Raw genomic sequence first — 27,141 nt, 5'->3', positions numbered from 1 at the left:
ATGTGCGTATCTTCCCATCTTGGAAATATTATATTGAAGATGAAGGAAAATGCCAGTTGCAGGTGTTTGTCCGGGAGTTATATGTAAGTAATGTTATTCAAGGCAATTACTTTGCTTTATCCCATACATCCTACCTCCATGATGGTTATAATACAGTAAATTTTCCCATTTTTCTCCATAGAGAAGGACCGATTTGGAAACTCAGGATGAGGTAACCTGTGCTAATACTTCTGCTATCTTCAAGAATGCTTGGTGGCAGTATCGGAATTACCTGAAGAAAATGTACTTCACCGACAAAGAAACTCATCAAATTCCCTTACGCTCTCCTGAGACACATTTACTGGACGATGACTGGGAACGCCTGCTTCTGTACTGGTCCCGAACCAAGAATGTGGTAAGGTCTATGAGCTCATTTTCTATTTTTAAGTACTATATTCTTGTGTCTTACTGTACTTTGTTCATGTAGAACAAGTGCCTAAACCTGAATAACAAATGTTCTAATTTAAGATTCCATTGCTATCATAGTTCAAAAAAGCGCTAGGCGTTAATTGTGCGTTTTGCCACCGCCTTGCACTTTACTGACCAAAGCACATGCTTATGCGCAGTTATCCATAGATTAAGCGTAGTTATGCGCAATGCATTTTGCCAACGCCTAGAGCCTAGGCACGCTTAAGCGCTCACTTAGGTGTGCCTTTTTTAACTATGATTGCTATCATGCATACTGCTTTGCTCTTGTATCACTGTATTTACTCAAACAAACATATTTTTAAATTGTAGGATCCAACCAAAACTCCAATGGCACAACAGGTATGTTCATGGATGTTTCTTTAATAGGTTTGCTCTTATCAATAGCTTTGTTGATTTCAATTTCAATTGTGTATAAAGTTGACTTCTCATATCATGCACATTACTAGCAACACAACAAAGCCAATAGTGTTATTGTACATGTAGACCCATGGTACCCATCTGAAATCTTGTCGTGTCGTGTAGTTTCCCACGCTTTGTATTCTTTCACTGCTGCTTTGTCTTGAACTGATATGATTTGAACCATGTCTCTATTTTGATTTGGCAAGACAATGCAGTGACCATAGGACATAGATATATGTTTGTTTGATGTTTTTATTATGTACTAGTACTTGGCAATAGAAGACTTGGTAGTGTAATCATGTCCACCTTACTAATGAACTGGTTCACCGAAATTAGTTTCATATACTAGTACATGCTAAACCTGTTATGTGTCTGCTTGTTTCTTCTTTTAGAATGCTGACAGAATATTGGGGAAGAGTGCCTTATTAAGCAATGGTAAAGGAAGTAATGCAGATAAGGTTCAGGATAGTGAGACATCCTTGTTGGTCTCCAACAAAGCTGATAAAACAGCTAAGGGAGACTATCTTGAAGACAGTGAGACAACCCCAAAGTCCTGTCTTGGTTTAGTGTTCGAGTTACTTGTCACTACCACTTGCACAAGCTATTCAAACTCACTGGGTTTCTTGAGTCTCAACTACAAGCTAAAAGACATCGATCAGCTGTGCTGCGACAAGAAGCGGAAGGACTACGGAAGTCCCTGGAGCATTTAGATGCATACTATCTGGTGCAACAGCAAGCGTTGGAGGATTTGAGCGCCAAATAGGACAAAGCTAATAAGCTTGCTAAGCTTATTGCCAGCATGGTGGATACCCAGGATAACGTTTCTTGAGCTCTTCTGAAGTTGTTTCAGTTATGCTCTTGTTTTGCTGCTGCGTTTATTTGCACTGGTGGCCAATTTTGACGGCCAGTGTATGTAATATGCTACTTTGTTCCCTATATTTGCACTGGTGGCGAACTTTGATGCCCAGTGGATGTAATATGTGTAATAGCGGTAATAGGCTAGCATTAATTGCTTGCTTATTTATTTCCTTATTGTCTTCTTTAGTTGTTTGCTTGTAGTCACTGCAGTTCTTTTTCTGTGTTTTTCTAGTGGCCACAATAACCTATTTTTGGAAACTAGGCCAAAATAATCATGGCAACACACGGACTGTTGTAACCATGGGCCTCTTGCGGGCTGTATGATCCATGGGCCTTCTACGGGTCGTAGGATCCATTGGCCTTCTATACGGGTTGTAGAATCCATGGGCCTTCTACGTGTCATATGATCCATGGGTCGTCTACGCGACGTATGATCCATGGGCCTTCTACAGGCCGTACGAGCCATGGACCTTTTACGGGCCGTAGGATCCATGGGCCTTCTATGGGTCGTAGGATCCATGGGCCTTCTATGGGCCGTACGATCCATGGGCCTTTTATAGGCCTTCTACGACGCGTATCATCATTTCGCCAATCATGGATCGTACTATTCATGGACCATAACGGGCCGTTAATAGGCCGTATTTGATAACTCTATGAAAACAGCCCAACGGGTTTTTTTACATGAAAATGGCCCAACGTATTAACGGGCCACAAACGGGCCGACTGTACCGATGGGCTGAATTTGGCCCACAAGAAGAAAATGACAGTAACGGGCCGTAAGTAACCGAATGCTGGAAATGAGCCCAAGAATAAATGGGCCCTGAGAAGGCCGAAAGATAACTTGGGCTGGAAACGGCCCAATGGAATAATCGGCCGTCAATGGGTATAAAGTGATACACTGTTCATTACGGGCCAGTTTCACCATGGGCCGTTAATGGGCCTAGAGTTACAAAGGGCCTCATATGGCCTGAAAGTCGTCATGGGCAATACATGGGCCGGAAGTTAAAACAGGCTGGAATCATATTGGACGGCCCAGATGATGCTACTGGGCCTAATTCGGAGAGGTCGTAACGGGCCCTGGATTAGGGGGTTGTAAATGGGCTATATGCGAACAGGCCATTAACAGGCTTTCCGTGGGCCAGCCCGCCACCTTTTGACCAAGTCGAACGGGCCGGCCTTTTCACAGGAATGGGCCTCTGTTGGGTCGTGCCACATGTCGACGTATCATAGGCGCCTTGGGTCCAATGAGTGGACGAGATCTGTCCCAACGGTGAGCCGACACGTGTTTCCTCCAGCCAATGATGATTTTACACGTGGAAAATCCCCATTGGTCGGGGCTGTTAACGGGTTATCGGATCCAAAACTGGACCCGATAGCTTAACGGCGTTCCGTTACGGTGGATGCCACGTGTCGGTCACCCTTGACGAAAGCACTTCTGTGACACACGATTTATCGTCATGGAAGTGGACACTTCCGTGATGATAACTTTGGTAATGTCATGGAACACTTGTATGACTATCTTGATTCTGTCATAAAATCGTCATGGATGTACATGCATGACAGAAAACGTGACCTACTATGACAAACACGTATCATCACGGAAGTGTATTTTTTTGTAGTGATGCACCCTTCATGCACTCTGCCAAACACCCAAAAGTGGGTCGAGAAGGGAACTTTTGGTCCCATCCCGTGCACCCTTCATACACCCTGCCTAACACTATTTGTCCTTCATATGGTTCATGTTTCGTGGAGTACTGTAGCACCGTACTCTCCGTGCATTGTAGACCTAGTTCTGTTAACATTGATCTCACCGTTCATTCTCAACCGGACAGTCGAAAAAGCGGTACTATGTTACTACATTACTGTTCATATAGTTGACATGAGCACAACATCATTTGTTATCGCCATATCTTACTACACTAGCAACAAGATTATGTAGTATTGAGGTATGAACCACTGCACACATGCCTAGTAGTAGGAGAAATGTGTATGTTCAAGTGGCTGCCGTGTTTCGCACTCCTCCATTGTAAGAGTGGAAACTCTTGTTGTAATCAGTTTTTTCTTCAGAAAAACTGTGGACAGGCTCTACCGTGCAGATCCTCCTCCAGCCATGCACTAAATTACTCACTTTCGCCGAGTGTGGGACAACCAGCATCGGGGTCCACCAGCCATGCACTAAATTACTCCGTAGTAGAGTGACGGTAGACTACCCCGATCGAAGTGCCGCAGTAATACCCAATGTGCCGTCAAATCACAAAACCCCCTCCTTTCCAGCAATAAGTTGGACGGACGAAGCAACCATCATTTCACTCTTCTCTCTCAGCTTCCTCTCTTGAAGAAAACCCCCACTCGCTTCGCTTCTCCCTCATCTCGTTCCTCATTTCACTCTTCTCTCTCAGCTTCCTCTCTTGGATGGACGCTGGAGCACCGGCCGACGTGATGTCTATGGCTCTAGCCAAAACCATCGAGGCTCATGGTACGAAGAAGCACAAGCACCCCACCGAGACTACCGCAGACAAGCTCAAAGCCATCGCCCTGTCCAAGCCCCCCTCTTCGGGGTCCCTCATTAAGTAAGTCCAGGTAATATCTCTTCTTGGCGATCTTTTTCTCGATCTTGATCATGTTTTTTCATCTAACACGCAGTACTAGTACTAGTAGTACAACTTTCTGGGTGATCTTGCATGTGATTTTTGTGTGCCAAATGACGGTTCTAAATTCCTCTTTTGACCAAAACATGTGAGAGGTTGACACTGATTTCTTATAGATTACTTTCAACTACTCCCTCTGCCCAAATTTCTTGTCTTAGATTTGTCTAGATACGGATGTATCTAATACTAAAATGTGACTTGATACATCCATATCTAGATAAATCTAAGACAAGAATTTTGGGACGAAGGGAGTACTTTATGAACATCAATGCTACCTTTGAAGAGGGTATATTTGCCTCAGTAACTTGTGTTATGGATATTGCAAGTAATCCCTCCGCTCTCATGTCTTTGAAGACATGTTCTAGTGTCTTTGTTCACTCATTTCTGTGCGTATATGTAGTCATATATAGAGTATAATATTGAAAATCCTCTTATATTTCTGAATGGAGGTAGTAATAAAATATGGTTTCTGTTTGAATTAGAACCAGGTCCGTGGTCGAGATGAAGTTGTCAAAGTCATGCCGTGTGAACTGGAAGACCTGAGGATGAGTTCTACTGCTAAACTATCCAGCTGATGTGTCCTTGTCGCCACGTGTCCTGAACTAGTCTTTTCCTGTAGCATTGTTGTTAGGCGTGTTCTCGACGCTGTACTTGACCACAACAATTTCCTGGTTGTGCCTTCGATTACGAAGGGTGTGGTTCTTGTAAAGATTCCCAACAAATCTGATGCGGCTTGTCTTCATGATCATGTTTATGAGTGGAAAACCCACTCTGATAGGTTGTCCAAGGTTGACGAGATGGTGATGGTGCAGGTAGACATATCTCACGAAGTCCATGGCCTAGTCAGTTATGTGGGGTTCATCCCGTAGGTCGGTGGCAAGAAATAGTCTATAGAGTTTAATTAGTGCAACTTTGTTTGTCTGTCGTAAGTACTATTGTCCAGTACTTGATTTGTGTTTGTGAACCCTGTATTGTTTATTAGTACTGCTGCTTTTGGTGTGTGGTCAGTCCTGAGAACGGTCTATTGTTAGTGTCTGTCTACTCAATCCAGTCTGTATATTATGAAGTATCCAGATCATCTTTTTTGTGAGGGCGGTTTATCAATTATGGTTACACTCCAATATTTGTATGCATTGCAGGGTTTATCGCACCCACCAGGATTTCCAGTCCCATGGATGTTCGGTCCATACAATTTGTCACGACCTTTGGACTGTCCTGCTTGTGGGAGTAGGCAGGGGCCATGCATGCCACCCGTAGTTGGACGATCAATCTTTTGTTTAGTACTTGAACATAATGATTTCCTTGCAAGGATTCACTCGTGTCACATCAAGTAAATCTTATTGATTTACTGTCTAAATCTTATTGATTTAATGTCATGTTTCTTTTCCTGCAATTTTACGATGCAGGTTTTCCCATGTGACATTTATCACAGAATAAACCGTTTGGTTTGCTCTATGATAGCTTTTTTTGCAGGTTTCACTTCTTATGTCGTGTCAGTAACGAAGGCACTGTCCATCACTTATATTACTAGAAAAAATTGGATCAGTCTATTGTCTGAGTACAAGCTGAATCCATATTACTAGAAAAAATTGGATCAGTCTGTTGTCTGCAGTTTGGTTTAACAAAAACGCCACAATTAGTCCTTCTCACATTTAAAAGAAATGAAGAAAAAAACTGGATCACGGTCATGAAGCCTAGTCAAGTTAGAAAGCTGATCATAGCAGACCAGACACGATCGTTGCTATCTCGCACATTGGTACCACCTTCAGCAATGGATCGAGCACCGACAGTTGCTCTAGAACTGACAGCGTCAGCAGCTCAGTCTAATCCAGCTAAGGATTGGCCACCGACCATGTCAGCGGATCAGGCTGCTCTACCGGAGGATCGGGCATCGACACCGGCACCTGCTCCGACAACGGCACCACCTCTACAAGGAGCACCATCTCCGGCAGCAGCGGCGGCTTCGGCACCTGCACCAACACTTGCACTTGCATCTTCTCTGGCCCGTGCAGCGGCAACCGAACGAGCAGTTGCACTGGCAACAGACTAGGCTGCAGTTCGCACTTCATATACCAAAGTCCTTACAAAAACCGACATGTCCACCTTCTTGGTAAGCATTGGCCGCCCAAGTGCTTCGTTCTTTTTTCTTTCCATGTTGTTTCACATGATTCACTGTGTTGATCTAACTGTTTGGGTATGTCTTCTTGTTTGCAAATAGAGAATTCCTAGAGCAACGAGGGAGTCGTTCAACAATCTGGGCGACCGCGGCCAAGTTTCCCTTACCATGCGCAACCTTGGTGTGAATGAACCTGCTCAATATACCGTAAGTACAAAGGATGGTCGCATGATGATTGATGCTAAAGGATGGTCAAGGTTCAAATCTAAATCATATCTTACGGTAGGGGATGATGTCAAAATCGAACTTTCTCATCAAGGATAGTCGGTCCAAATCAACTTTGAAATTCTTCAGTAGCAGCACGCAACTGCCGAACTAATCTATCCCCCGAGAGATTTTGATGTAATAATCTAGCATGGTGAAACAAGTGTCATGTGTGTATAAGTAGTACGACAGTATTATTAATCACATGGTATATCGTTGATAGAATTGCAACTCTCATTGTTGGTTAGGAACTATCGTTTGATTTCATTCCAATGGCTGTCGTGCTTTATTCAATTTTGTGTATTCACCTTGCGACAGCATCTAAAACCAGTGTCGTACCGATCGCTTGCAATATGAAAAGCTCTGAGGTAGAACACATGGGCCCCCAAACATGCAGGGTGGGCTTGCAGCCTAAAGTCCAGAACCGTGAGCCTGTCTGAGTATTATATTCTCAGCTGAACCCCCATATGACCCCTGAAAAACCCTAAAAACCCTCCAAAAAAAGCTGAACCCCCATAATGCCCGTGCATTGCACGTAACATCAAGATGCATTTGTATGAGTATTTTATCTTGTGAGAGAAAAGGATGAACAAGGGAAGGCCTTATTTGCAAATGTGGAGAGGTGTGTGGGTACCTTTTTGCAAAATTGCCATAGTTTCCTTCCTAACCGTCAGATATAAATCGGACGGCCTATATTGCAGGATGGTAGGCACACCATCATCACCAACTCATCTATACTGTGTTAAAAACAACTCTGTTTTTTATAATTATATATGTTATATATATTCCCATTGATTTTTCTTATGTATAAAGTTGTGATATAAAAGATTTGTATATTTCTTTACAGAGGGAGTATCTCTCTGTCAAAAATATATTTATGTGTAACTAGTTACTCATGTCTTTCTACTTCCTTTCGTTGATATGTGGGGCATCCGGCAACAGGGTCCACGTGCCATATGCACAAATTAGAGCGCACAATTGCACGGTAGACACACCCCGGTCGTAGTGTTGCGGTAATGCCCAATGAGCCGTCAAATCACAACCCCCCCCCCTTCCAGCTTTAGCACTAAGCTGGACGGACGAAGCGGCAATATTTCACTGGGCCTGAATCTCCTTCTCCCTCGTCTGCTTGTTCAGAGAAAACCCTGTCTAGGCGATTGCATAGGGTTTTCTCATGGAGAACTAGGTACGAATTCTTCATCCATCCCCGATAAATCCAAGTCCCTTGGTCGCGGTAATCCTAGGATGGCAGCTGCCGCAGTTGATGCATTTTTCTTCCTACTGAATCTAGTGTGTTTCATTTCCAGTGCCCAAAGTGCGAGGACCCTATAGGTTTCTGCGCCCTCAGCGAGACACCACACTTGTTCCTTCTCATCCTAACACGGGATTTTAAAACGCGAACAGTATGTTCCTAGAATCCTCTTTTCTATCCGGGAGGGTGGGGTTTTTTTGAACATGTTGTCGACTAATTTGGAAATTTGGATTGCTATATTTGGATAAAAGGTACTACTACTATGATGGTCAACACTGACGTGAAGGAGGAAGTTATTTCTAGATTTGGATAGGGAATACATTGTGTTCTCATATTATTTTTCCTGTAGTGCATTATTTGCTCTGCCAGAACACATGTACTCAAGATGCTCGGCCTTGCCATAACTGAATACACCAGTTTAATGGTCATAGTGAAGACAAGCCATGGATATAAGTTCCGAGTTGGGTTCATGAACTAAGAAGATTGCTGCTTTTTTATGGCCGAACTTGGATAAACTTTCTCAAGTGTTACGGACTGAATGTTGGTGCACGAATGTTGATGGAAATAGCAGAACCTGGTCTCATCTTCACTGCGATCTTCCACCCCGACGTCGTTCCAATTGTTCATCCATGTTAGCTTTGTATCTGGTTCTTGCTTATTGCCTCAATTACTTCTTAATCCACCTATTTTGTCTAACTAATCACAATTTAACTTTAGAAGTAGCAACGAATCTCTCACGAAGATGCTACTTCTAACTAACATTTTCTTATAATTGGTGGCACGTGTAGGTTTTTTCAGAGTTAAGCAGGCTGCTCGTTTATTATTCTGTAATAACTCGGTTGTTACTGATGGCACCGAAGTTGACTGGGACGACATCCACAAGTTCCTACACTTTATTGATCGTCTTGGGGTCCTTGTGGGGCATTTCAATGGTGGAAGTCCACATGGGATATGTGTGCCACTGCTGCACTCATTGAACAGGTCCAACTATGTCGAGAAACTTATGGTACAAGCTGTTTCCTGTTATATATGTTGTTCATAAACTATTGCTTATACATAGTTTTACAGTTGTGATCTTCTTGAAATAGAAACTTCCCAGTTCTATTGTTCCTATCAGATGCCTGACCATGGTCGGGTCAGACTTGCGCTTGTTCACAACATGATGTTTATGTCGACCTACTCCATTCCCCTTGGAGGTGAAAAGATACTTATTCATGGGTGGTCTCAAATAATGAAGGCCCGTCCATCTTGGAGAATAGGACAGAAGATTATGTTCCTGCTTTTCAATGGCTCTAAAATGAATATCATGTTTATTGACCACATTGCGAGATGAAGCCGCTTTTAGAAGGTTGTGGATGCGTGGGGTGGCGCCTGGGCCTTGACCTGGGGCTTGGATGCCTCACCCTTGGTTAACTTTAGGCAAAGTAGCATTGTTTGAGGCATGCTTTGTACGGTTGAACCTGTATAAGTACTCATACTGCTTTCAGCTATGGTTGTTAAGTGCCCCTGCTGGTTTTAGTTAAGTTTGTTAGGTACTCCTGCTGCTTTTACAGTCTGTTGTGATTCTTCAGTCCTGTCTTCCTCCGGCCTCCAAAACCAAACCAGCACCAGCGGGGCCGCTTGCTTCCGCCTCCCACGCCTAGTCGCGCCACAGTGCACGCATCGCTGCCCCACTGTCTCCTAAACCGTTAACACTGACGTCTGAGGCCTCACCGTCAGCCTCCGTGCACTTTGGTGCGCTCGCCGCGGCGTCGCCCTCTCGCGTTGTCAACATGGTCAACAAACAACATGAATCGGCAGAAGTACGTGCAGAGGATGACAGTAGGGGCCCACCATGTCAGCGTATGGAAAAATAAAATGCTTCCTCCTAGTGTTTTCCTGACATCTGGGACCTACGACATTGTAAGCGTATATAGTCAATAGACAAGAGAACAGCACAAGATCAGCTGACACCTGGGACGTAGCTACTCAAGCAGTATTTTTTTGTTATTGTTGAGACAGAGCAGGGCTTGAACTGGGCTGTGGCCCGTCTAGCCCAGGCTTATATTTTATGTTCACCATGTGACCAGCCCAGCTATTTTTTTCTTTGTGAAAATGAGCCCAGTTTATTTTTTCTGAAGAATACCCAATTCAGGTCTACTTATTTTTCTATGCCCTGATGGGCTGCAACTCTTTCAAGACGCCTGCAAATCTTGAAAGTAATATGAAATGGGTTGTAAATATAAAAATAGATGACAAATTGGCAATTACTTTATTATTTTTGAATATTTTCACATTTTTAGATTCCTATTTCACTGGGCATTAACCTAATTTAAATATATCTTCAAAGTACTTTAAATCTGGTCGACGTTTCGGTATTAAAAATAGTTTGGAACCCACAGAAATATGTGAAACTGGCCCTGGCCAACCAAAAAAATGGGCTGCAATAAATTGCATTAGAAGTTGCAATGAGCTATATATAAATTATTAAAAAAGAGGGAATGGTCTAACTTGTGGGCCTATTAATTTGACGCGTATGCAAGATTTTTTTAGTTATTATAAATGTCAACAAATGATTCTAGTAGACGTAACCGTTGGATGTCAATCCAACGGCTGTCGGGTTTCTTCAATCTCTGATCTTCTTGCTCCAGCCGACAAATCCAGTGCCAACGGGACCGCCTGCTCCCGCCTCCCGTGATCGGTTGTGCTGCCGCACAGGCCTCACCACCCCCTACTACTCCCACCACTGGCCAGGGCATCCCTCTACTCACCCACACCCCCTATTATTCTGATGTGACGGCAGCCTCACACCACGGCCGAACCAGTGAACCATCGTACTCCTCTCCGCGCGGGCTTCCACTGCCGTGTCTTCCCCGGCTTCGCGTCGTCCCGTTCCTAGGCCTCGCCGTCGTCCACCGCCGTGGTGCTCTCGGTGCGGCGTGGTCAATGTGGTCAATGACCGACTTCCATCGAAAGAGTACTGTACATGGAGAGGCTGACAGCTGGGTCCATGGCAGCCACAAGGAAGTGCCTCCTTATTATGCGCAAAATAATGATTCCTCCACCTGACAGCAGGGAACCACCGGACGGGCCACCGTATTTCGCGAAAAAAACGTTCCCCCCACTGTCAGCTCGGACCCATCGGAAGTGCCTCCTTATTAAGCACAAAAAATGAATACTCCCCCTACTAGCTGGGACCCACCTTAGTGGGAGGCTGACTTGTGGGCCTACTAAGTTGACGGGGATGGAGGGCTTTGTCAACTTAGTCAATATTAACAATTCTAGCTCCAGTGACCGTATGATGTCCATCCAAAGGCAGTAGTGCTTCTTCAACCTCTGGTCTTCTTGCTCCAGCCGCCCAAACCAGTGTCGGTCGTGCCGCATGCTCCTACCTCTCGTGGTCGGTTGCACTGCCGCGTAGGCCTCACCGCCCCCTACTATTCCCATGGCTGGCCAGGCCCTGCGGTGACGGCAGCCTCACATAGTGAACCCTCGTACTCCTCTCCGCGTGGGCTTCCATTGCCGTGTCTTCCCCGGCTCCGCGTCGTCCCCTTCCTAGGCCTCGTTGTAGTCCACCGCCTTGTTGCTCTCGGCACGGCGTGGTCAATGTGGTCAAGGAACAAACTTCGTTAGAAGAGTATTGTATGTGGAGAGGCTGACAGATGGGTCCACGGCGGCCTCAAGGAAGTGCCTCCTTATTACGCGCAAAATAATTATTCCTCCACCTGACAGCAGGGACCCATCGGACGGGCCACCGTATTTCAAGAAAAAAACATTCCCCCTGACTGCTAGGATCCACCAGCTACATCTTCGCATGCAAGGAAGTGCGTCCGGGAAAAAAATGATTCGCCCCCCTGACTGCTGGGACCCACCATCTACTCTTCGCATGCAAGGAAGTACCTGACAGTCGGGACCCACCTGGTCGAAGCGTACATAGCATTGTCATTATGGCCGCGAACATGTGTGTACATACTGGTCGATGTAGAGGCGCGCACGTGTCGTAGTAGAGGAACGCATGTAGCATGTACACGTACATACATCGGCCAGTGTGCAAGAAAGAAAATACGGCCACGTATGTACATACAGGCGGGGTCTCAAATGCCTACTCGCGCATACGTACGGCCAGGGCTCGTGTACATGGCTGGGTCGTGTTGATGGGGAGCCAAACGGCTGGGTCGGAACAGAATGCGTCATCGTGTTCATCAGGATGGCTTGGACGGAACAGCCGATGGAAACGAGGTCTGGCTTTACCGCACAAGGAGGAAACGGCCTTGTGTTCGACCGGCCACTTTTGAAAAGGGATTTTGTTCAAACGGGAGGGGTCTGGCATACCGCAAAACAGAGGAAACGGACTTGTGTTGGAGCTCTCACGGTCGAAACAGGGTCCTGTTGATCGGGAGGGGTGTGGCGTACCGCAAAATGGAGGAAACGGACTTCTGTTGGAGCTCTATGATCGAAATAGGGGTCCTGTTCATCGGGAGGGGTGTGGGCGTGTGGTGTACTGATAACCCACAAGTATAGGGGATCAATTGTAGCCTCTTTCGATAAGTAAGAGTGTCGAACCCAACGAGTAGCTAAAGGTAGAACAAATATTCCCTCAAGTTCTATCAACCACCGATACAACTCTACGCACGCTTAACGTTCGCTTTACCTAAAACAAGTATGAAACTAGAAGGACTTTGTAGGGATTGTTGGATAGAATTGCAAGATAATAAAAGGCACATAAATAAAAAGTAGGGGATGTTTAGATAAAGAAGCAATAAAGTAAATATAGCGAGTGTGGAAAAGTGGTGGTACGAGTTGTGAAATTGTCCCTAAGCAATTGACTACTTTACTAGACCGATAGCAAGTTTTATGTGGGAGAGGCATAAGGTAACATACTTTCTCTTCTTGGATCATATGCACTTATGATTGGAACTCTAGCAAGCATGCGCAACCACTAAAGATCATTAAGGTAAAACCCAACCATAGCATTAAAGCATCAAGTCCCCTTTATCCCATACGCCACAACCCCCTTACTCGGGTTTATGCTTCTGTCACTCAAGCAACCCACTACAAGCGAATCATGAACGTATTGCAACACCCTATAGCGGGAATCCCTCACGCTTGCACAACACGGAGGGCACAAATAGGACAGCAACATAACTACAAGCAAATTAAACCAATCATAGCAATTCACCAATTACCGATAGGACAACAAAAATCTACTCAGACATCATAGGATGGCAACACATCATTGGATAATAATATGAAGCATAAAGCACCATGTTCAAGTAGAGGGTACAGCGGGTTGCGGGAGAGTGGACCGCTAAATATAGATGGGGGAAGGTGACGGAGACGTTGGTGAAGATGACAGAGGTGTTTGTGTAGATCGTGGTGATGATGATGGCCCCCAACGGTGTTCCGGCGCCACCGGAAGCAAGGGGGAGAGAGCCCCCCTTCTTCTTTTTCTTCCTTGACCTTCTCCCTAGATGGGAGAAGGGTTTCCCCTATGGTCCATGGCCTCCATGGCGTGGGAGGGGCGAGAGCCCCTTTGTCGGTGTCAAAACCGGCGGATCTCGGGTAGGGGGTCCTGAACTGTGCGTCTAGGCGGATGGTAACAGGAGACAAGGGACATGATGTTTTTACCCAGGTTCGGGCCCTCTCGGTGGAGGTAAAACCCTACTCCTTCTTGATTAATATTGATGATATGGGTAGTACAAGAGTAGATCTACCACGAGATCAGAGAGGCTAAACCCTAGAAGCTAGCCTATGGTATGATTGTTGTTCGTCCTACGGACTAAAATCCTCCAGTTTATATAGACACTGGAGAGGGGTAGGGTTACACAGAGTCGGTTACAATGGGAGGAGATCTTCGTATCCGTATCGTCAAGCTTGCCTTCCACGCCAAGGAATGTCCCATCCGGACACGAGACGAAGTCTTCAATCTTGTATCTTCATAGTCCAGGAGTCCGGCCAAAGGTTATAGTCCGGTCATCTGGACACCCCCTAATCCGGGACTACCTCAGTAGCCCCTGAACCAGGCTTCAATGACGACAAGTCCGGCGCGCTGATTGTCTTCGGCATTGCAAGGCGGGTTCCTCCTCCGAATACTTCATAGAAGATTTTGAACACAAGGATAGTGTCCGGCTCTACAAAATAAGTTCCACATACCACCGTAGAGAGAATAATATTTGTACAAATCTAATCTGCTGCCATATTTCACAGCATGACATCACGCCACGGCCAAGCCTTTATTCGAATCATTTTACTGTCCCACCTTAGCGTGTTTAGCGAGGCAGTTTATTTGGCACGTCTTGTCGAATCAGAGATCGTGTCCCCTTATTCCGGGATTCTCATCAGTACGGGCGTGGGTAACCCAACTGCACCATTAATCATGGCGCTTGAGAGATAAGCGAGTTTTACTAGGCTGGTGGGGGTACATAGTTTTGTCCGCCCATATAAGGGGATAAGGATCCGCCCTTTCCATCTACGCCTTCTTCCTCCTTTGCTTATCCATCCCCGCGCACTCGAGCTCCAACGCCCAAGTCTGCACTTCCCACCTCAACCTTCTCCAACCATGTCCGGATCAGGAGGCAGGTTGATGGCCTCTTCCGTCACGGAGAGGCATATCAAAAAGTTGAGGAAGGCCGGATACTTGTCAAACGACATTGCGCACCGGCTCCCAGATGAGGGGCAGCTCATCCCCACCCCCAGGCCCCATGAGAGGGTGGTGTTCCTCCCCCATTTCCTCTGTGGACTGCGCTTCCCACTTCACCCATTTGTCAGGGGGCTCATGTTCTACTACGGCCTAGATTTCCACAATTTGGCTCCAAACTTCATCCTCAACATCTCGACGTTTATCGTCGTTTGCGAGGTATTCCTCCGCATCAAGCCCCACTTCAGCTTATGGCTAAAGATCTTCAATGTCAAGCCAAAGGTAGTGGGCGGCCAGCACGCGGAGTGCGGAGGCACCATGGTGGGCAAGATGGCCAACGTCACATGGCTCGAGGGTTCTTTTGTGGAAACCATTAAAGGGTGGCAGTCGGGGTGGTTCTACATCACCGAGCCGCGTGACCCTGAATGGGCAGCGGCCCCCGAATTCTGATCTGGCATCCCCACCCGGCTCACCTCATGGAAAGAGACGGGCCTATCATGGGGTAATTCGGCAGAGCTGACCGGACTCCAAACCTGCGTCAAAGACCTGATTGACAGGAAGGTTAAACTTGTCACCGTAGTCTAGGTCATGCTCTTCCGTCGGATCCTCCCGTGTCAACGACGGGCTTTTAATTTGTGGGAATTTGACCCGGCCCAGCACCAAACTTTGTCCAGGCTCTTCGACACAACGCACGAAGATGCCTGGAAGGTGCTTTTCAAGAGCTCCGAGGTTCACCCTCCCACTACCGAGGATCACGGATTCTGCGCGAAGCGCCAAGCCAGCGCGGTAAGCTTAGTTTACCCATTACAGGGTACTTGTTTTTCATAGATTGACTCTATGCGGGATCTAGACTCCCATTCCTTTAACAGGACTGGCAGAAGAAGTCCGGACAGATCGACTGTCTGGCTCCTTTGCCCGAAGGCCCAGCACATGCCCGCTTGGCGAAGCTGCTGGTCCCGGCACCTCACGTGGTGCCGGAGAAGAAGGCCAAGAAGAAGGCCACGAGAACTCGAAGGAGATCTCGGCGCCTGGTGGTGTCGGACTCGTCGCCCGACGACCCTGAAGCGCCCTCCTCCTCCGAAGATGAGGAGGAGGAAGAAGAAGCCTCTCCCCCTCTGGCAGGGGGAGGAAAGAAAAGGAAGGCCGCCCCAACTAGGGAGGCCGGAGTGTCCAAGAAGGGTAAGACCCTTCTTCTGGACTACGCCACCGACGCCGAAGACGGCGGAGAGGAGTGGCCATCCAGGGCCAAGCCCCTGGCAACATCGTAAGTATCCGGATACTAGAATAACTCATGGCGTTCCTTTAGTGCACAGTATCTTCTAACGCCGAACATAATCATGCAGTCCGCCCAAGGCCCATCTCGACGCTTCATCGAGCGGATCCCTGGATTCGTCGGATGTGAATAGTCTTTCACTTCCGACTGCTACCTCCCCTCGCCCGACGGATGATGCTGAGGTGGAGTCCCAGAAGGGGCCAGGCCAGGAGGAGGTAGCCCCAGAGGCGCCGCAAGGCGACCTTCCGGACTCCAGGCGCAAAGGGGATAAAACCCCAGAGGGATCTAAGTCCGGCCCTGGGCCGGACACCGCACCGGAACCTTCAGTGGTTCCGGAGTCCGGCAGGTGGCCCCTTCGTAAGAAGGGCAAGCCTAGGACACCGGTGACCTCCGTCCAACCGGAGGCACCGGAAAATTTGCTGGAGGTGCTTAACGGCGCCTCCATCAATGGGGAGCACCGCACTATTATGAGTGCGGTGATCCAGAAGGTTCAGTCCGCCAAGAGCGGGCTGATAGAAGCCTGTGCCAGCCTTCTAACAGGCTTTGAGGTATGTATTTAAGACATGTAAAAATATTACCGCATAGAGAGTAGCCCCTGATGCTCAGTTCGGTGTTTGGAAAGAAAAGCCGGACTGAGGATCTGAAAAGATATACGCAGGAGTCTAACATAAATATGTCCATTTGGGAATGCAGGCTGCGCTGCTGACCTCTGCCGCACTGACTGCGGAGGTCGATGCATTGAAGCAGAGCCTCGAGCGGTTCGAGAACGAGCTCGACCTTGCCAAGAAGCAGCTCGAGGGCAAGGAAGCTAAGTAGTACCTTATTTAAGTATATAAAAATATCTGGCTGCAAATAATGACAGGACCAACGTGAATGTTACAGGGGCCACAACCGAGGTGGCGACCCTGAAGGAAGCGCTGTCCAAGGACGAAGACAATGTAGCCGCGGAGCGCAGCGAGCGAGAAAAGCAAGAGGCGCGGGCGGAGGAAGTGTGGCAAGAGCTCCATGCTCTTGTGAAGAAACACGAGAGATTGGAGCTTGACTCAAAGACTCGAGAGTCCGAGATTGCCTCGGCCCTTGAGAGCGCCAGATCTGCCAAGGCCGAAGCCCATAAAGCCCTCCAGGAAATTGAGGCGATGAAGAAGATAGCGGCGGGTAAGGCATTCTTTAAGCAAAGCAAGCACATGAAAGTGAATTACTTGTTACTTACCCGAGTCCGGAGCTCTCCAGGAGCATTCGCAGATCTGCCCCACAGTGTGTCTGCCGCCTCCGCATTCTACCGAGCCGAAGAAGGGAGCTCGGTGGAGAAAGTGTTCTGGTCCCAGTATGCTGAGGCCGGACACCAGCTGCCCTTGAGCGACCAGCTGAAGCAGCTGGTCGAGCTCCATAAGGTAGCCGAACAGGCCATGAAGGGCCTTATAGGCCGGTTGTGGCCTGGGGAGGTCCTGTCTGGGAGCTACTTTGGACTGGTGAGGCGGCTGGTGGATGCCTGTCCACGGCTTGAAGTCATCAAGCACTCTGTATGCATCGAAGGCGCCCGTAGGGCCCTTGCCCGCGCTAAAGTGCACTGGGGCAAGCTAGATGCTGAGAAGTTGGTGACAGATGGGCCACTGGAGGGGAAGGAGCATCGCAGGCCCAAAATGTATTATGAGGGCGTCCTGAAGGGTGCCCGCCTTGTGGCGAATGAATGTACCAGAGATGTAATTTTTGAGTAAACTCGCTCGTGTTTATCCTGTGCGCTAAAAACTTGTTCATATGCGCTAAGCAACGCTTGTTGAATTTAAAATATTACCTTCTGTGCGGCCGTTTATTAAATCTGAGAGATGCGAGTCGTCGGCTTCTGCCCCCATGCCACGAGTGTTGGGGTGTTCGGGATAAACCTGAGTGCTCTTGTTCCCATTCTTGGGTCCTTTGAGGGAGGCGCTCAGCACAACGAACAAGGCAATCAGACTACAATGCTTTATCACTCTCACTTAGCCATAGAATTCTATAATTTTAAATTTCAGCAAAGCCCCTAGTATTCTGAAGACCGAGTTCGGGGCACTATCCACGCCTAGGCCGGACAAAGCTAGCTCCTCGCTCTAAGCGGCATAAGTCTTTAGGGACTCGAAAAACCTCTCGAATAGCGACCGGCTCTCGCCTTATCATGACGGTCAGTTTTAGCTTTCTCTACTGAGGTGCTTAACCCAGCTCAACTGGGGCACAATCACAGCAGTTCTCCCAGCGCTACCTTAGCCGATATAACGGAACGTAAGGTACCAAAACATGGGAGCCGGGCAAACCCAACTATTGACCCAAGACATGATTCGGAGCCGATGCATATAATGCTATAAGTTCGGGGTGCCGCACTCGTGAGAGTGTTCGGACTTCTCACACCATATTCAGGGGTACTTAAGCCCCTGATGTATTGGCCGTACCAAAGTGTATGGTTGCATGATGTCGTAACTGAACATACTTACATAAAAAATGAATGCGATAATAGACAAGAGCTATGCATTGTTTATTAAAAGGCTGCTGTGAAAGCAGAACGATACAAATAGTGCGATAAGCAAGAGATGGATTATTTGATATGTCCCCCTCTAGGGGCAAGCTATGGGACTTTAAGTTAGACAGGTATTTAGCTCGTTAAAGAGACCACCTGGACATTCGACATAGCTTGCTGCCTCCCTGGATGTTGCATCGTGTGTTCGGCGATTGTACTGCCGGACAGGCCTTCCGGAGAATGGAGTCCTGAAAGTAAGAAAAAGGAAATGACAAAATTTGGAGCCCCTAGTGCGGTTGAGCCGCATGTTGGGCGTGCCGTGGTTGTGCCCCTCCCCTTATACCCATGGTACTTCCAGAGCGTAATTATGTATGTGTAACACTGGCTGCACAATTTCCCGAGGGCTGGGGTTGGGGCCGCACTGCTATGCTTGCTCGGAACGTGTCGGGCGGTCTTTTTGTAGGTTACTCCGGGCGCGCTTGACGGTGTCCGGACGTTTAGTATCTGGACTGGAGAATTGCCTTGAGACGCTACTTTGTACTTCCGCCGCTAGGGCCGTATGCTCCTCCGTTCGGGGAGAGCGTTCGGTGTTTCCGTTGACCGTAATGACTCCTCGAGGGCCTGGCATCTTGAGCTTGAGGTATGCGTAGTGCGGCACCGCATTGAACTTTGCAAATGCAGTTCATTCGAGCAGGGCATGATAGCCGATGCGGAATGGGACTATGTCGAAGATTAACTCCTCGCTTCGGAAATTATCCGGGGATCCGAAGACCACTTCTAGTGTAACTGAGCCTGTACAGTTGGCCTCTACACCTGGTATGACGCCTTTAAAGGTTGTCTTTGTGGGTTTAATCCTTGAGGGATCTATGCCCATTTTTTGCACTATATCCTGATAAAGCAGGTTCAGGCTACTGCCGCCGTCCATAAGGACTCTAGTGAGGTGAAATCCATCAATGATTGGGTCTAGAACCAATGCGGCGAATCCGCTGGGGTGGATGCTAGTGGGGTGGTCCCTTCGATCGAAGGTGATCGGGCAGGAGGACCATGGGTTGAACTTTGGGGCGACTGGCTCCAACGCATATACGTCCCTGAGTGCACGCTTCCGTTCCCTTTTAGGGATGTGGGTTGCATATATCATGTTCACCATCCGCACTTGTGGGGGAAAGCCCTTCTGTCCTCTATTGTTCGGCGGCCGGGGCTCCTCCTCGTCGTCGCTATGCAGCCCCTTGTCTCTGTTTTCGGCGCTTGACTTGCCTGCCTGCTTGAACACCCAACAGTCCATGTTAGTGTGATTGGCTGGCTTTTGGGGGGTGTCGTGTATCTGGCACAAGCGATCGAGTATTCGGTCCAAATTGGACGGGCCCGGAGTACTTCTTTTGAATGGCTTTTTCCGCTGACCGGGTTTAGAGCCTCGGAATACGGCGCTAACTGCTGTATCCTCCGCATTGTCACCGTTAATGTGGCGCTTGTGTTTGTGGCCACGCGACCTGCCATTGTTGTCCTTGGTATCCGAATTACCAGGAATCTTGGTCATGTTATTACTGCGAGCTAGCCAGTTGTCTTCTCCCGCACAAAAGCGGGTCATGAGTGTTGTGAGGAATGCCATGGATTTCGGCTTTTCCTGTCCTAGGTGTCGGGCAAGCCATTCGTCATGGATGTTATGTTTGAAGATTGCGAGGGCCTCTGCGTCCGTATAGTCTACTATTTGATTTTTCTTGGTTAAGAACCGTGTCCAAAATTGTCTGGCCGATTCCTCTGGCTGCTGAATGATGTGGCTTAGGTCATCGGCGTCTGGTGATCGCACATAGGTGCCCTGGAAGTTGTCAAGGAATGCGGCTTCCAGGTCCTCCCAGCAACCAATTGACTTTGCTGGCAAGCTGTTAAGCCAATGCCGAGCTGGTCCTTTAAGCTTGAGTGGGAGGTATTTGATAGCATGTAGATCATCACCGTGGGCCATGTGGATATGAAGGAGATAATCCTTGATCCATACCGCAAGATCTGTTGTGCCATCGTATGATTCGATGTTTACAGGTTTAAAACCCTCGGGGATTTGATGATCCATTACTTCATCTGTGAAGCATAGTGGGTGTGCGGCGCCTCTGTACTGGGCTATATCGCGACGTAGCTCAAATGAGCTTTGTTTGCTGTGTTCGGCCTGGCCGTATTTGCCATATCCGGCACGACGGTTATCGTTACGTGTCGTGGGGCGCCCATGTGATCTGTAGATCGATCTTGTTTGCCTTGCCTTGTCCTCCAATATGTCTCATAGCTCCGGCGCGTTTCCCCGTGCCTTGGTATAGCGACGCCGGGGTGCGGCTTGAATTGATGGTCGAGAGGCCTCTCTGTCACGGCCACGAGGTGGCCGGATGGCCGCGTCGTACACTGGTGATGTAGGTTTAGGTGCTTCCACCTTTAATCGGGGTAGCAGTCTGCGCTTTGGGTAGCTCTTAGAGGGGCGTTCGAGTTCATACTCTTCGACCGCAAGGACTTCAGTCCATCGGTCGGCTAGCAAGTCTTGGTCAGCTCTAAGCTGCTGTTGTTTTTTCTTGAGGCTGCTTGCCGTGGCCATAAGCCTGCGTTTGAAACGCTCTTGTTCGACGGGATTCTCAGGCACGACAAATTCGTTGTCTTCGAGGCTTGCCTTGTCTTCGGAGGGAGGCATGTAATTATCATCCTCGACCTCCCTGTCTGCCGCTCTCTCAAGAGGGCTGGCTTCTCCATCCTCCTGTGCTGAATCCTGCTGGAGGGGGTTGTCTTCGGCACTGTTCGGGGTGTTATTATCACCCGTGCCAGAATCACCGTTTTTGCTTTGGCGGGATTTAGAGCGGTGCCACTGACGCCGGCGCTTAGGGTGCTTCTTGGAGGGGTCGTCCTCCGTTGTTCCATCGCCATTCCCTTCTTTTGGGGTGTCCACCATGTATATGTCGTATGACGAGGTGGCCTTCCAGTGCCCTAGAGGCGCTGGGTCTTGGTCGTCTCCTGCATCGTCGTCCATACCGTCGATGTCTTCGGAGTCGAAATCGAGCATGTCGGTTAAATCATCGACAGTGGCTATTAAGTGGGCTGTGGGTGGGCTTTGAATTTCTTTGTCGTCTGCATCCCATCCTTGCTGACCATAGTCCGGCCAGGGCTCTCCTGATAAGGAGAGAGACTTTAGTGAATTCAGAATGTCGCCGAAGGGCGAATGCTGAAAGATGTCCACGGCGGCGAACTCCATGATCGGCGCCCAATAGGATTCGATCGGCAGGGGCGCGGAAGGTTTGGAGTCCGGAGAGGAGTCCGGCACCTTGGAGTCGCGAGCTTCGCAAAGGACAAAGACTGGTGTTTCGCTCGATCGCCGTAGAGGTTGCAGCCCCCGAGGCGGTGTCTAGCCATCCGTCCTTGATTGGCGCAGTCGGCTCCGAACTAAGGGTCGGAGCGGACACCGGGGCGGCCTCTTGGGCACTGTTCGGCGGCAGAGCTAGATCATGCCCATCGCGACAGTGCGGCGCGCCCGGCCGTGGCTCGAATCTGTCGAAGATCAAGTCTTCGCGGATGTCGGTTGTGTAGTTCAAGCTTCCAAATCTGACCTGATGGCCAGGGGCGTAGCTTTCGATCTGCTCCAGACGGCCCAGCGAATTGGCCCGCAGTACAAAGCCGCCGAATACGAAGATCTGTCCGAGGAGAAAAGTCTCACCCTGGACCGCGTCGTTGTTGATGATCGGAGGAGCCATCGGGCCTAAAGATGATGACACAGAGGAATTCTCAATGAAAGCACCAATGTCGGTGTCAAAACCAGCGGATCTCGGGTAGGGGGTCCCGAACTGTGCGTCTAGGCGGATGGTGATAGGAGACAAGGGACATGATGTTTTTACCCAGGTTCAGGCCCTCTCGATGGAGGTAAAACCCTACTCCTGCTTGATTAATATTGATGATATGGGTAGTACAAGAGTAGATCTACCACAAGATCAGAGAGGCTAAACCCTAGAAGCTAGCCTATGGTATGATTGTTGTTCGTCCTACGAACTAAAACCCTTCAGTTTATATAAACACCGGAGAGGGCTAGGGTTACACAGAGTCGGTTACAATGGGAGGAGATCTTCATATCCGTATCGCCAAGCTTGCCTTCCACGCCAAGGAATGTCCCATCCGGACACGAGACAAAGTCTTCAATCTTGTATATTCATAGTCCAGGAGTCCGGCCAAAGGTTATAGTCTGGTCATCCGGACACCCCCTAATCCGGGACTCCCTCACCCTCCGAGATTGGATCTGTCTCTCTGTCTCTCTCTGTTTTGTGTTCCTGATTCTGCCCTTTCACCTTTTCTTATATTCCCGGAGATCCGTAACTCCAATTGGATTGAAACCTTCGCCAAGATTTTTCTCCAAAAATTAGCTTTCTTCCGGCAAAAGAAGAGCATCAACCACCTTACGGGGTGCCCACGAGGGTCAGAGGGCGCCCACCCCCCGGGGCGCGCCCCCCTGCCTCGTGGCCCCCTCGTGCCCCCCTCGGGCACCGTCTCGCGTTGATTTTTCTTCCCAAAAATCATAAATATTCCAAAAATATTCTCCGTCCGTTTTATCATGTTTGGACTTTGTTTGATATGGGGTTTCTGCGAGACATAAAACATGCAACAAACAGAAACTAGCACTGGGCACTGGATCAATATGTTAGTCCCAAAAATAGTATAAAAAGTTGCCAAAAGTATATGAAAGTTGAATAATATTGGCATGGAACAATCAAAAATTATAGGACGACAGAGACGTATCAGCATCCCCAAGCTTAATTCCTTCTCATCCTCGAGTAGGTAAATGATAAAAAAGATAATTTTTTATGTGGAATGCTACCTAGCATAATCTTGATTATGTAATCTAATCATGGAATGAATATTAAGACACGAGGGATTCAAAGCAATAGTCGATCATTTGACATAAAAACAATAATACTCACGCATCCCAACAAACAATCATGCCTTTCAAAATATCAATGCTTACAGAATGTTATCCCTACAAAATCATATAGTCTTTTATGTTCCCTTTTCTTAACACAAGGTACCCCTCATGTCTATCCCGGTGTCAGCAGTTTCTTGCATAGTATAAGCAGTTTCTTGCAACGTTATCATATTGGAAACATAAAGAGGTGGAGATGTAGTTCCTCTCTCATAATAATTGCAAGTTGGAGCATAAAGCACATGCATATTATATCTATCTAAATCATCATGTGCAATGGTAAAATGCAACCCAACAACATAATCCTTAATAAGAGCAAACTTCTCCGATATAGTGTAGTTTGGAGAATTCAAAAAGATAATAGGACTATTATGTGTGGGTGCAATAGCAACAATTTCATGTTTAACATAAGGAACTATGGCAAGTTCATCTCCATAAGCATAATTCATATTGGCATCTTGTCCACAAGCATATCAAGCATCATCAAAAAGGGGTATTTCAAGAGAATCAACGGGATCATAACAATCATCATAGCAATCATCATTCGGTAATCACGAAGGGAAATTAAACAATGTATGAGTTGAAGAGTTACTCTCATTATAAGGTGGGCACGAGTGGTCAATCCGCTCTTCCTCCTTTTGTTCTTCGCTGTCCTCCTCATCTTTTTCATCCAATGAGCTCATAGTTTCATCAATTTCTTCTTCCACAGACTCCTACAAAACATTAGTCTCTTCTTGGACAGCGGAGGAGTCCTCAATATATGGTTTAACATAGGCATTAGAAGCATAATTATCATAACAATATTGAAGTCTGGCAAAATTTTCAGATTTGTAAAGAGTAGCATCATACTTTTCAATCAAGCAAGCAATTTTGTAAGCACCCTTAAAAGCAACAAATTCTTCAATTTCTTGAACATCATAGTAATTATAAACACCCTTAGCATACCAAGATACGATTACATTATCACTAAACTCACATTGATATGGAAGTTGTTTCTTAGGGTTTTCAGAACAACAAGTAAAATCATATATTTCACATAAATTCCAGGCATATCATTGCAAATGATGAATTTGATCCAGTAAAAGTTTCCCTTTTTGAGATAAGTGGTGTAGCACATAATAAGCATGCTCTCTAAATATTTGCCCTCAACTAAGCTAGTTGGGGTTTCAGCACGAGCACATAGGGATCAAAGATGATCCAAGTAAAAAGCTTCAGGAGTGTGATAGATTTTGAGTGGTTCTTCAACCATTGGTGTAGTAGGTACAACTAATTTTTTTGGTATTTTGCATTTCCTACCCATAACTAAAGATAGAAAACAACTAAGAACAACAAATAAAAATTACTTAGTGATAAAGCAAACAAGCACACACGAGAATATTCACCCCACGCTATAACTCCCCGGCAACGGCGCCAGAAAAAGGTTTTCATACCCCACAAGTATAGGGGATCAATTGTAGCCTCTTTCAATAAGTAAGCGTGTCGAACCCAACAAGGATCTAAAGGTAGAACAAATATTCCCTCAAGTTCTATCGACCGCCGATACAACTCTACGCACACTTAACGTTCGATTTACCTAAAACAAGTATGAAACTAGAAGGACTTTGTAGGTGTTGTTAGATAGAATTGCAAGATAATAAAAGGCACGTAAATAAAAAGTAGGGGCTGTTTAGATAAAGAAGAAATAAAGTAAATATAGCGAGTGTGTAAAAGTGGTGGTAGGAGTTGTGAAATTGTCCCTAAGCAATTGACTACTTTACTAGACCGATAGCAAGTTTTATGTGGGAGAGGCATAAGCTAACATACTTTCTCTTCTTGGATCATATGCACTTATGATTGGAACTCTAGCAAGCATCCGCAACTACTAAATATCATTAAGGTCAAACCCAACCATAGCATTAAAGCATCAAGTCCCCTTTATCCCATACGCCACAACCCCCTTACTCGGGTTTATGCTTCTGTCACTCAAGCAACCCACTATAAGCGAATCATGAACGTATTGCAATACCCTACAAAGGGAATCCCTCATGCTTGCCGACACGGAGGGCACAATAGGACAGCAACATAACCACAAGCAAATTAAACCAATCATAGCAATTCACCAATTACCGATAGGACAACAAAAATCTACTCAGACGTCATAGGATGGTAACACATCATTGGATAATAATATGAAGCATAAAGCACCATGTTCAAGTAGAGGGTACAGCGGGTTGCAGGAGAGTGGACCGCTAAATATAGATGGGGGAAGGTGATGGAGACGTTGGTGAAGATGACAAAAGTGTTGGTGTAGATCGCGGTGATGATGATGGCCCCCGGTGGCGTTCCGACACCACAGAAAGCAAGGGAGAGAGAGCCCCCCTTCTTCTTATTCTTCCTTGACCTTCTCCCTAGATGGGAGAAGGGTTTCCCCTATGGTACATGGCCTCCATGGCGTGGGAGGGGCGAGAGCCCCTCCAAGATTGGATCCGTCTCTCTCTGTTTTTGTGTTCCTGATTCTGCCCTTTCACCATTTCTTATATTCCCGGAGATCCGTAACTCCGATTGGACTGAAACCTTCACCAAGATTTTTCTCCGAAAATTAGCTTTCTTGCGGCAAAAGAAGAGCATCAACCGCCTTACGGGGTGCCCACGAGGGTCAGGGGCGTGCCCACCCCCTAGGGCGTGCCCCCCTGCCTCATGGCCCCCTCGGGCACCGTCTCGCGTTGATTTGTTTTCCCAAAAATCATAAATATTCCAAAAATATTCTCCGTCCATTTTTATCCTGTATGGAATTCGTTTGATATGGGGTTTCTCCGAAACATAAAACATGCAACAAACAGGAACTGGCACTGGGCACTAGATCAATATGTTAATCCCAAAAATAATATAAGAAGTTCGCAAAAGTATATGAAAGTTGAATAATATTGGCATGGAACAATCAAAAATTATAGATACGGCGGAGACGTATCAGCATCCCCAAGCTTAATTCCTGCTCGTCCTCGAGAAGGTAAATGATAAAAAAGATAATTTTTGATGTGGAATGCTACCTTGCATAATCTTGATCATGTATTCTAATCATGGAATGAATATTAAGACACGAGTGATTCAAAGCAATAGTCTATCATTTGACATAAAAACAATAATACCCAGGCATCCCAACAAACAATCATGCCTTTCAAAATATCAATGCTTACAGAAGGTTATCCCTACAAAATCATATAGTCTTTTATGTTCCCTTTTCTTAACACAAGGTACCCCTCATGCCTATCCCGGTGTCAGCCAAGCAACACCACGGGGTCTTGTTCATCCACCCCCACCGGGAACTGTTCATCCAAACCCGCGCAGCAACGCTCACTGTTCATCCAGAGGCAGCATCGATCGACTTCAGTTAGCAGCAGTAGTGAAGGAATTGCTCGATCGAGTTCAGTTAACAGCTATCGATCGATCGCTCGGGTTCAGTAACGCGTAGCCTGCAGTGCAATCGCTCGGGTTCAGTAGGCGAACGCCTCGCTCAAGTTCAGTTAGAGCCCAACGCCTCGCACCCACATGTGTGCGTGTACGAGAGAAACGCGTAAACCTCCGTGCATCGCTCGGCCCCGACCACCCACTGTAACCGGGAACACCCTTATATTTTCCTCACCCTCGCTTCAACCATGGTTTTTTCCATCATGGACGGCCCAAAAAATGTCATGCAGCTACGTCTCCGGCCCGCCCTGGACCAAAAGCCCATTTTCTATCATGATTGTTTGTCATAGAAGTAGGAGCCCACCACATCTATGATGATACCAGGTTTTGTCACAATTATCGTCATAGAAGTGTCGTAAGTATGACAGAAAAAAATTCGTTCGGCCCGAAATGT

The sequence above is a fragment of the Triticum aestivum genome, chromosome 4B, assembly GCF_018294505.1.
Source record: "Triticum aestivum cultivar Chinese Spring chromosome 4B, IWGSC CS RefSeq v2.1, whole genome shotgun sequence".
Taxonomy (NCBI): domain Eukaryota; kingdom Viridiplantae; phylum Streptophyta; class Magnoliopsida; order Poales; family Poaceae; genus Triticum; species Triticum aestivum.
Note: the sequence above shows the minus strand (reverse complement) of the source record.